The following is a 12,451-nucleotide window of genomic DNA, read 5'->3' as shown; positions in this document are numbered from 1 at the left end:
CTGGGACACGTGACTTTTCCAGCCATATATGGTTTTTCCCCAAACTCTTACCACAAACCTGGAGATACACAATTGTACAAGATGTTTTTGGATGCAGTAGCATTAAATGTTTCCTTTACTTGAACTAGGAGACCCAAACCTGTTCCAGCTCTATGAAGATATGCTTTCCCTTGGTTGGAGTGGAGTGGAAGCTCTTCTGCTATTGAGTTCTGACCTCAACCCTATTGAACTGTGTGAACTGAAATGCTGCTTGCACCCCAGGCCTCACCTCACCTACATCAGAAGCTGACTTTACATTCACATGTATGGCATTTGTCAGATGTCCTTATTTAGAACAACTTACAGTTATCTTAGATGAGCAATTCAGGGTTAAGGGCCTTTGCTCAAGGACCCACCAGTTGGTGCTGGGATTTGAACACAAGATGTTCTGATCAAGGGTCCAACATCTTATCCACTGAGCTACCACTTCATTAAAGCTCTTGTAGCAGAATGAGCAAAAGTCTCCAGAATATGCCAGGCTAGTCTAACATTTTCCCAGAAGAGTGGAGGTTACTGAAACAGCAAATGTGGAATTAGATGTTCAAAAAGCTGGCACCACACTCAGAAGGTATGGTTGACAAATGGGTTCATCCCAAATGATTACCCGAAAGGCCTTATAAAAATACATTGATAGACTTTTAATTATAGACTAATAAGTCTTTTTTAGGAACATCTCTTCTCTGGAGAAGAATCAATTCTCAAAGGCTTTGAAAGTAAAAAAAACAACAATAACAATCCATCCAGTGAACTTCATTTCCATGTGTGCATGATGAAAAACACACACTTATCACCTCTTTCATTCCATCAAACCCCATTTTTAATAACAAAATGCCGGCCAAAAATATCAGTGTCACCTTTCTGATTTGTCTTTGAGAAGTCTGTTGACGAAGCCGTGGGTCCCGGCGTCCCGTCTCGCTCTGACAGTCTCTGTGCATTTGATTGTCTTTGTTTTGCCACTGTGTGAACAAGCGTCTTTGTAGTTCTGTCTGCTGGATCTCTAACACACACACACACACACACACACACACACACGCAAGACGTTCTGATGAACTTTTCTGGCGTTCCTCTTCCCCTGTCTCGGGGTCCCTGTTATTAAAAAGAGTAACGACGCTGCAGTCAGACACCAAAAAAGACGGTTATGTTTCAGACGTCAAAAGAATATCAAATAAATCTCCTCATCAGCTTCGCAGCTCTCATGACAGTTTTGCGTGTTGCACGTTTACAGCTAGGCGTCAGCGTGGAGAACATCTAATTACCAATGAGACAAAAAAAACGAATTCGACAATAAAGGCGCTCTTGGGACATGAGACTCCCTTTAGGAATTCAGGAGGATTTACAGTATTAACGTCTCCTTTTCTGCAATGTTTAGCCATCATGGTGCTCTCACACCTGCACATTATGGAATGACCTGCCCAGTCACTGCACCGGAACTGGACCACAAGAACGAAAGAAATGTCATCTAGTGATGGACATTTCAACATATTTGGCAAGTTTTATTTAAACTGAGTGTTTGGGGAAATGAACCATCCAGATGCCAAAAGGTGTGAAAAGCCGTGTAAAAAAAAGTGGAACGTCTGAAAATACAATACCTCACAAAAGTAAGTGCACCCCTCACAATTCAGCAACCATTTCAGTATTATCTTAAGGGATAAGACTATAGAAATGAAACTTGGATATATTTTAGAGTACAGAAAAACAGAACAGAAAAACAGAAACATCTCTGTAAGCTGTAATTTAATTGCTGTAGCAAATAACAAACTAAAGTTTCCCAAACCAGTGTGCTTGTGTGGGTTTGTGTGCATTTGTGTGTTGTTGTTTTGTGTGTGCGTGTGTGTGTGTGTGTGTGTGTGTGTGTGTATCCACTATCCTCTGTGATAATGTGTATCAACTTCTGGCAACTAGGAGATCAGCAGACTGATCCAGAACACCCTGAGGAGCCTGACAGTCACACATCCATCTCTGTCTTTCTTTTTTCTCCCTTTCATACACACACACACACACACACACACACAGACCTAAAGGCACCCTGCAGGTTGTGAGAGCAGCCGTTAGAGATCCCTCTGGTGCAGCTGCAGTGTGTGAGGACAGCAACTGTACTTTTGAAGACTTCGTCTATTGAAAGAAAGAAAATGTCAGATAAACACACACACACACACACACACACACACACACACACACACACACACACACACACACATATGAATGGGTCATGGCCAATCTTTGGCACTTTAGAAATAAAAGTGACTCCACCTGGATTGTACTCTGAGCTGTTCAGCTTCTCATTCGTTTTCTTGGCCATATTTTATCCGTCCTTCTGAGGAAAAAAACGCTCGCAAAGAAACCCGTGAGCGTGGGGAGATGCGTAGGTGTGGAAATGGTATCTCTTCAGGGTAAGGAGGGAGCTAGTTGGAGGTCTGGTCGAGCCAAGCTCGAGGAAGCGGCGGTAAACAGGGCTTCGTGCACATCTCCATAACTTTGAAGCTCTGCTTTGAAGATTGTGGAAAGGCTCCAAAAACCTTATAACTGCACCCTCATCTCATTGGAATTCATGCAAAAAAAAACACAGCTCCCTTTTTATTTCCTCATAGATACATAGATTACCAAGCAGCTGAGGTTAGCACGAGGCAGCATTAGCGGTCGTATCTCCTCTTATATCACATATTTTAGAGGAAATTCAGCAAAGTCGGTCTTTTTCATTATAATTGCCCGAATTGTCTGTAAGAAACCAAATATAAAACCATGGAAGACGTGCATTCTGCTTTCATTTCCTCTCAGCCACACTTACTAGGCATCACAACCTTTTACAAGCATTTCATTGGTGTGTATACACACACACACACACACACACACACACACACACACACACACACACACACACATACTTTTTTAATACTTTTCTAGGCCAGACTGAACATTCTGGCATAATGACAAAGATTGTGTTTATTGTCTTTGTCCTGTTGACTACATTTACTGACACCCACAAACCTCCATAAACAGCAAAGAGAGCAAAAAATGATGAAATGGCAACCGTACAGTGTGAATCCATCTCCTGAGTGAAGCATGGACAAAGTGACGTAGCTCAGCTACTACAAACATTCTTTTCCTGTTCTGTCTCAAGGAAGTTGCAGCTCTACCTCTGCCATGTTAATCTGTCAGAGCATCTCCAAAACTGCAGCTCTTGTGGGATGTTCCTGGTCTGCAGTGGTCAGAATCTAACCAAAGTGCTCTATGAAAGGAACAGTGTTGAACCGGCGACAGGGTCACGGATGGCCGAGGCTCAGTAATGCATGTGGGGAGCGAAGGCTGATCCAACAGACGAGCTCCTGTAGCTCAAACTGCTGAGGAACTTCATGTTGTTGATGCTCAATGCAGCAAAAGGGGGACCAACACAATATTAGGCAGGTGCTCATAATGTTATGCCTTATTAGTGTGTATATATATATATATATACCCTGGAACATCTCACAAGAGCTCTTTATATAAATATATACAGTATGTAATAGAAAACATGGCTGTTAATCAAGCAATGAAAACGAGCATCTGCAAAATGAGGCTCATGGTTTGCAAAAGCACGAGTGATGAAGTTCTGCAGAAAACTTTTGACCTACCTACAACTCCTGAATCAGCGATGCTGAAACTAGCGGTGCTGCAGCTATTAAAGCGTGACCCGTTAGCACAAACGCAGATATTTATATTAAGCTCATATGACTGAGATGCTGAAAATAGTTGTGTGTGTCCGACGTTAAAAATGACTAAACCGCTTAGGGCTGATGCTCCAGTAACCACTCTCTATCTCTTATTCTCTCTCACACTCACATTCTCTCTCCATCTCTCATATATATATACACATACACACACACACATACACACACAGACACACATATACATACACACACACACAAAATCCCAGCAGTAATAGAATTGGCTGATGAGGCGTTGTGTGGTTGTGAGATTGATTACTGAAACAAAAGAGCTCTATCTCTGAACAGGAGCCCATGGGACAGGAAGTGTGGGAATGTGTGTGTTTGGCAGGGGGTTGGTGGGTGATCTAGGGGAGGAATAAATCCCCTGTGGAGTGAGTGTATGACGTGGAACGATGGAGGGAGTGATTTGATTCAGGAGATGATGTATAATCATAACTTTCTAAAATCTTGCCTGCCCCAATCAGGCCCTGCCTCCCATCTCTAGCCACGCCCACTCCCACATCCACACATACCAGAAACTTATCGCCCAATATCAGAAGATCGCACCACACATCTCACGTTTTGAGGACAGTTTGTTTTCATGAGATCACACTAGAAGGGTATTGATATGCAAAATATAAAAAAAGGTGCAGATTGAAACTTTCTTTTTTTACCGAGCAGCTACAGGAAGGTTGTAGCTCAGTGCTTGAGGCATTGGACTTAATCTTCAACTGCTCAGTTGTAAGTTGCTCTGGATAAGGGCATCTACTAAACATCGTAAATCTACAGCCCTTATTACAATACATTGTTCGTGTGTATTTTTCAGATTTATACACCACTTAGTGTGTTAATTCTATAGAATCTGCTGTGTAATATGTTCATGTGCTCTGCTACACGTGATCTTGCAAAGTGTGTGTGTGTGTGTGTGTGTGTGTGTGTGTGTGTGTGTGTGTGTGTGTGTGGAGCATTCTTAGCCTGCCCAGAAATATGTCTAGAAACATGTCTACAGTTGCACACAATTTAGTCAGAGACATATAGAATCTTGAACCAGGCACTTCAGCATCACTGCTAGACTCTTTGGGGAGACTCATCATCTTCTCCACTGAGTTGCATTTAATGCAGAGCAACCAAGGCAATTTGTGGTGAAAAAAAATGCTAATAGAGAAGAAGAAATGTGGAATTTGGATGTAAAAATGACTGACAACTCAAGGCAAGAGAAGAAGAAATCGCTTTTTTTATGTGAGCAGCGAATACAATTTGTGGAATTTTATTTTACCGATGACTGGGGAATAAGGAAGGCGAGGTTCTGTCTATTGTGTGTGTGGTACATCAAGAATTTTAGCTCTCTGGAGGCAGGAAGCCAAACAAACACAACAATGAAAGAAATAAAGGTTCCCTTTTGGGTTCTTGGGCTGGTTTATGATTGTAGCTTTCTAAGGGGGTCTTACTTTAAATGATATATCTATTTAAATCAATTCATTTTTATTTGTAGAGTGATTTTAACAATAGACAGTGTCTCAAAGAAGCTTTACAGAGATAAAGCAGTTATAAAATAATCTATAAATACCTTCCTTATAAATGTAAGTATATTCCTAATGAGTGACCCAGTGGTGACTGTGGCAGGGACAAATCTACCAGAGTGGCACCCCATTTGCCACCCCAGTTCTGGTATCCCAATGTGTAAAATATATATTTAATCAGTTACCTCAACTTATTTACAGCAACAGCACAACACCATACAAAAGACTCTTTGAGCAAACTGCTTCATTTTAGTGAAAAAAAACACATTCAATGCAACCAGCCTGATCAGTGATCACAAACAAATGACTCTATGTGGCTCTTCAATTCTTTTAACAAATCAAAGCATTTGTAAAGCAGAAGGTGGTAGCTTTATGGATAAGTCATTGGACTTAGTGGTAAGTTCATGTCAAGTCAATCACACATCAGTTTTTATAATAATTTTTATATACCAATATAAAAATGTGCACCTGAATGTATACACTGAATATTTATATCACTTCTTGAATCCACAAGAACAATGCAAGGATGCTTGCTTCAGTGTTGCTACCCTTCAGAATTCTTATGCCACCCTCTTGCCACCACATAAATGATTTTCTAGATCTGCCCCTGAACTGTGGCGAGGAAAAACAGTGAGAAGACGTGAGTAATAAACCTTAAGAGGAACCAGACTCAAAAGGAAACCCATCCTCATTCTCAACATCAAATGTCCACTCATTACAGTTCCGCCTATGCAAAATGTGAGCCCTTGTAGCAGACTGTTGACCCTAACACAATCCAAATCCAAATAAAGGTAAAGTAATACTAATGTTGTAATTGTTGTAATTGACTGGAATATAAAGAGGGAATGAAACCTGGACTATTGTAATAAACAATTCCATTTGTGAGTGTTAAATAACTCTTCATAGATCAGAGTATTAACTTGGACCCTTCTCACATTCTGACCTTTTTGGACTGCCATGAGGTTGTTTCTTATAAGGACTGTAAAGTACTACTGAATAATAGAGTCTTGTAAATGGTGTTAATATAAATGGAATTACATGAAAACCTTAGAATAGAAGAAAAAAACAGGAATATCAAAAGAATGCAAGGGAGCATGAAGATGTGGAGGAACTCATAATGATCTGTCGAATGATAGGTTAATAGCACATGGAAGGAAGCTGTTGTAGTGACATGCTGTCTTGTTGTGAAATTGTTTGCTACCAACAGCCAGATGGTAGCTTCTGAAACAGGTGGCTGCCCGGATGGGTGGGGTCCTTGGTAATTTTCAGAACACCTGTGCCGCTTCTGGCTGCGAAAGTCTTCATTGATGGGGGTGAGTGGGCACAATAATCTGGTCAGTGGTGTGTTGCAGAAGTTTGCTTTTTTCAAAGAGGAAAGTAGAGGAAAGAAAGCAGAAGGGAGCCGAGACTGATCAAGATACATTCAGTCTGACAGACAAAACATGTTGTGCCTTGTTGATAAGACAAGCTATGCTCCCAGTTGGCAGTGTTGGTAATTGAGGTGCAGAGGAATCAAAAAGATTTAACACTCACAGTGGTAGCATTGATTACAAAAGTTGAGGTGCACACCACTCCTGTAGATACTATGTCCAATAGCTCCCACTCCTGTGGATAATGTGTCTGATAGCTCTCTGATAGCTCCTACTCCTGCAGATAGACTTGACCAATCCCAACAACTCCCACAGATACTCTAACCAATCCTGCCCACTCCCGCAGATTCGCTTGATCAATCACGCACACTCCCAGAGATACACTAGACCAATTCTGTCTGACCAAAACCACTTTTGTACCAATCTTACATTTATATTTATGGCATTTGGCCATTATCCAGAGTTACTTACAGTCAAACAACTGCAAAGCTACGGGGTTAAATGCCTTGCCCAGGAGTGGCAACTTGGTGTGGCTGAGATTTGAACTCATGACCTTTAAATTTAATGCCTTCATTTAATTACCTCCAAGTGGTACCAAGCTCCCAGCTACCTTTTAGCTTTTATGCTTTTTTCTGTTTGTATCCATCCAGCATTTATTGCAAAGAGCTCATTCTTCCATCCCTAAGAAGACCTCTTTACATGTCCACCAGAAAAGCCACACCTAACGACTCCCCTTCATCTACTTCCACATTTCCTGATCACTCACTTTTCTGCTGACCTCACCCCCACTGTTACAAACAAATTTGTGGTATCTTGCCAACTTCCCTTAGACTGAAGAAGCTGCTCTGATGAGTAGAAAAATGTTTCGATCCAACCAGATAAAGTCCAGTTGACACGACTCATCTTCCTGATAACTGCACCTGGGTGGTGGGAATCTTCACAGACACTTTACCTTGGTTGATTTTAGGGGTGTTAAAATTAAACATTTCTATGATGTATCACGATGCAGATGTTGACGATTCTGTGTCGATGCAGTAGACCATAATCGATTATGGCCTACTAATGTCTTCAATCGCATTTGTCGCACTAGCTTAAAGCAGAGGACGAGCAGAGGAGAATACCACCAACTTAAGAAACCACATTAGCCATTTTTTACAATATGATTCTGACCCCTGCCAGTGCCAAGATGGACTTAGCTCAGCCAAAAATAGATACTTAATACAAATAATTAATAATAATATATGAACCGCGGTATAAGATCCCGTTATGCAACAACTTTGCAAAAAAGTTTTACAAAAAACTCCATCTTTATTTATCATTCTTCCACATTTACAGTGTACAAAAGAACGAAATGTTGTTACTAACGGACCAATGTTTATAGACTGTGAAACAGCAAGAGTTAGACATACATTAAGAGTCAACATTGTCAACATGGCAGCTATCAAATAAAGATGTAGTGCACTATATATATCATCACTTAAGTTCAGTTTTTGTGCTTTTAGTATTTACTAGTGTTTATTAGTTGTAAATGCACCTGCTGTCTGCTTTAGGGTTTGTATAATGTTATATAATTCCCATTTAATGACTTCCAGAATTCTATCCATTCCAGCTTCAAATAGCTCAGTCGAAATAAATCACACACATGGCTAACACTTCATACTGCTAGATCAGCCACACAACCATCAGTCCTGATTCTTTTTGATCTCTCAGAAGCCTTTGACCCTGTCAATCACAATGTCCTTCTATCAGTCTTCATGAAACAGTGTTTTGGTTCAGTCTATACCTGGGAGTGCTTTTATATAAAGCGACAAAAAGGGAGGCCACATCTGTTCTATCCAAATTCTGTTTCCTCTACATACCCACTGCTTTGGAACGTTTACATCCAATACATGTTTCCGCTATGCTGATGACACACAACTCCTGACCAGTAGTAGTCCAGTCGAACAAGCCAGTTGAACAAGCACCTGGGCAGCCTGTGTGGACAAAAATGATCAAATTCTTCGAATGTTGTGGAGATGACTCACCTGGGATGTGGAGATGACTCACCTGGGATGACCAGCAGTTCGGTTTTGCTGGGGTTTAGTTTAGGTTGATAAGCACTCATCCATAAAGATATGTCCACCAGGCATTGTCGAGATCTGAGCAAAAGCTATGGTGTCTGAGGGAGGAAAGGAGAAGATGAGTTGAAAATCACCAACCATTTTGTTCACCGATGAACTTGTTCCTAATACATTACTATGGAACTCGACTACACCAGAGAAATAGAATGAAAGATTAAGAAAAAAGAAAGAGAATCACCCATGTGTCCATGTGAAAGACAGAGGTGGAAATGTCCTGTCACCAGGATGAACTAATAGACAAAAGGAGAAGTAAGAAAATAAGTGAAACAGTGCCGGGATCATCAATTCAGAACCGTCTCATTTTCTCTGTGTCTCTCTGCTCTGTTAAAGTCATTTGTGTTTTCAATTTGTCCTAGGATTAACCTGTCTCATTAAATAAAGTGAAGCCAATCGGCTGCGAAATAAAGTGAGACCAATCAGCTACGACTTTCGTTTTTCTTTCTCTCAGTACTGCAGCACATTTTAATGAAACAGTACAATAGACTAATAGAATGCTAGTATTAATTGAAATATACTGTATGTGGAAGACATTTTATATTTGCATGTGAATGTATAGCATTAGGAAAACACACTCTTATACAGAACACATGGCAGTTTATCTCATTTATACACTTGCAGGTTTAAGGGTTTTGCTCAAGGGCCCTGTAGTGGCAGCTTGGTGGTGCTAGGATTTAAAAGAAAGAGGTTTTGCAATGTTTTTGACTTTGTTACATGTATATTACATCACAGGGAAATTCTTCCCACAAACATTTTTCCAAGCTTTTTAGGAATCTGGATGCAGGCCATGATACATCACACCTAAAGTAGAAAGGATTATGGGCCTTGCTTAAGGGCTCACCTGGGTCAGTTTGGCTGTACTGGGGCTTGAACCTTCCAACTTCTCACCAGGAACCCAGAGCTTTAACCACTGAACTACCACTTCCTGCAGTAAAACCATAAAAAATCAGGCTAGTCAGGTTAGCATGCAGTTTTTGTTAGCACGGTAATTCAATAATAATCCACCATCTGTTTTGAATGCAAATGAAAATCTTAGAAATCTGTAGCAATGTAGGGAAAACAAATCACAAGCTAAATATCAAGTATTGCATGTTTTCAAAGCAACTTCAAAATGGATGGTCAAATCAGATGTTTAGTAAAGCTAGCATGGCCGTAAATACCAAAAAATTCCATCTGAAGTTCTGCATTTAATGGCCGCCATCGTTCCGTTTGAAAATTGTGCACAAGTGTGGAGGTATTGTAATCCAGTCTCGAGCTGAAGGACATTACCGGAGCACTTTCACAGGAGGCTGATTTTATCCTTTATTCTCCGAACAAGCAGAACAACACTTTTCTCTGCTTTTAGTCATCTACAGTGTAAAGCAACGAGTTTGAATCTTTCTCTGGAATCTTTCACACATTTTTTTTCACAGTGTTCCCTTTGATAAGAGGGATTTAACAGACTCGGTTTTGTTCCTCGTCTCCTCCTATAGCTCACCACTTATAATTCCTTCTTTTGGGCATTCAGAGGCAGAGGTGTGCTATTATCTACACCCTCTCTCCACTCTGCTCTCGAATCTCGTCCCTTTTATTTTTTTTCTCCTTCCTGGCCGATGAGTCAGATGTGTCCTATTATCTGCCGAGGGTGAGTGGGATGGAGAAAGGGACGAGAAGAACGAGAAGAGGACACCGTGTGTACAGCCCCCAAACCCCCCCCTCCTCTCTTCTCTCTGTGCTCGAACTTAATCGAGCCCTGCTGGATAGAGCGGCAGGGAAATGAGTTTGGAGGTGCTTGTATTCGCTTCCAAACAGAATGAGGTCTTTTCACCAGCCGCCACCCTCAGAGAACCCCGGCCCCGTGCGTTCTCTCACCGGCTCTCCTTTTAAAGTGAAGTGGATGGATCATTAGCTCTGAAATGAGCTGACAGCCAAAGAGGTGAGGAGAGAGTTCAGGTGCTTCTGTTTAGGAGTTTCAACGAGTGAGTTTCGAGATAGGAATAAATACTTGCGGAAAGAAAAGAAAAATGAAAGAAAGAAAGAAAGAAAGAAAGAAAGAAAGAAAGAAAGAAAGAAAGAAAGAAAGAAAGAAAGAAAGAAGGGAAAGAGGAGAAATAGGAAAAACAAGCAATAGTAAGAAAGAGAGAAATAATGACAGACAGACAGACAGACAGACAGACAGACAGACAGACAGACAGACAGACAGATAGATAGATAGATAGATAGATAGATAGATAGATAGATAGATAGATAGATAGATGGGGAAACAAGGATTAGAAAGGAAAAGAAAGAAAGAAAGAAAGAAAGAAAGAAAGAAAGAAAGAAAGAAAGAAAGAAAGAAAGAAAGAAAGAAAGAAAGAAAGAAAGAAAGAAAGAAAGACCACCTTTTTTACTGATAGTAACTGATATGGATTTAACTTCTGTTTCTTGAACTTTACACAAACCTGTAGCGAGTTTAAGTCGCTGGATTAATTTAATTACGTTACAACAGGAAGTATGAAGTCTGTAGGATGCTGATTAAATTATAGGAAAAAGACGATGCGTTCTACACCATCACACGTAACTATAAAAGGATAAAACATACCACGTACCAGTTCTGATAAATAAAGCTAAAAGATGAAGAATATTATAAGGGTTGAGTGAAGGGCAGAGTTAATGCTCATGAACTTCTAACAACTCGACTCCATCGTATCTGAAGCAATCACGCCTAATCGTTCATCAAGCGCAGGTCATCAGTGTACACGCTAATTAACGGCGCCGAGCGTTCGCGATGACCCGGACTCTCAGCAGGAAACGCAGAGCCGCAGTGTCGATCACTATCCGAACCTCGGAATTGGACGAGCGGATTGTTTGGATTGTTCGGATGTGTGTGTGCGGCCATGTGCTCGGTCACCTGGTGTGACATAAATAGCAAAGAAAACCACTCCAAATATACAGAAATCGTGTCATCGCTATCATGCAGAGCGCTCGAATCCCTCTCCGTAGCCACTTTTTGACCCCGGGGCCGGGAGGGAAGACGTTGTCGCTATGGCAACCTCGACTCGGCGTCGAGAGCTGAGTGAAGGGTAATGAGGGGGAAAGAGGGAGAGGCATGATGTGTCATAAATAGATTAGCGAGATAAACAGGCGTAATGGCCCGGCCTGGAGCGTTCGGCACAAACAGGGGGAGGTGAAGATGAAGAAGTTAGTCATTCACCCATTGTTTTCTTTTTTTTTTTCCCGGAATGCTTTTTCTGTCTTGTTAACATAATGCTAAAAGGAACTTTCGCCGGCTATAATTTCAGAAGCAGGCGCTCATGCGGAGAGAAAATCCAGCGCCGTTATACAAAAGTACAAATCTCAGGAAGCCGGACTCGACTCCTGAACATGGCTTTTACCAATGAAAACAATTGAATAGGAACCAGGTCCTGGTGCTCACATCAAAAACCAGAGACTGGGTGCCAATTAAAACACATCCTGGCATGAAAAAGTAAAGAAAAAGACAAAAATAGACGACAGAAATGAACACAGGAGTGAATGTGGATAAAAAAGGAGGAGTGCTGGAGTACTAATGCCCTGATTATATTGCTGCTTAATAAAATATTTTACTTTTTTTTAAAAAACATAGTGCTCATAAAATGTTTTAAAGAATATCATCCCCCTTTTTTTCTCTCTTTCTTTGCTTCTTTATTGCTTTCCTGTTTTTCTTTTCCTTTTTATCTGTTTTCCACATCTTTACTTCTATTTGCCTTTCCTGTCTCTCTTTC

General features: G+C 40.9%; 1 long non-coding RNA gene across 3 annotated transcripts; it reads right to left on the bottom strand.

Annotated features, from left to right (window-relative positions):
* Positions 1-445: 445 nt before the first annotated feature.
* LOC124386278 lies at positions 446-11,668 on the bottom strand. Of its 3 annotated transcripts, XR_006925890.1 has the most exons (7): positions 11,297-11,668; positions 9,571-9,654; positions 8,659-8,770; positions 8,472-8,585; positions 2,290-2,574; positions 2,055-2,151; positions 449-1,125 (listed from the first exon to the last, which is right to left on the bottom strand). It is a non-coding gene; the product is annotated as an uncharacterized LOC124386278 (long non-coding RNA). The 3 variants fall into 3 exon arrangements; XR_006925891.1 differs by lacking the exon at positions 8,472-8,585 and having other exon boundaries at positions 446-1,125; positions 8,637-8,770; XR_006925892.1 differs by lacking the exon at positions 8,472-8,585 and having other exon boundaries at positions 447-1,125.
* Positions 11,669-12,451: the final 783 nt, after the last annotated feature.

This window comes from Silurus meridionalis, chromosome 5 (genome assembly GCF_014805685.1).
Source record: "Silurus meridionalis isolate SWU-2019-XX chromosome 5, ASM1480568v1, whole genome shotgun sequence".
Taxonomy (NCBI): Eukaryota; Metazoa; Chordata; class Actinopteri; order Siluriformes; family Siluridae; genus Silurus; species Silurus meridionalis.
This window is presented reverse-complemented; position numbering and strand designations above follow the sequence as displayed.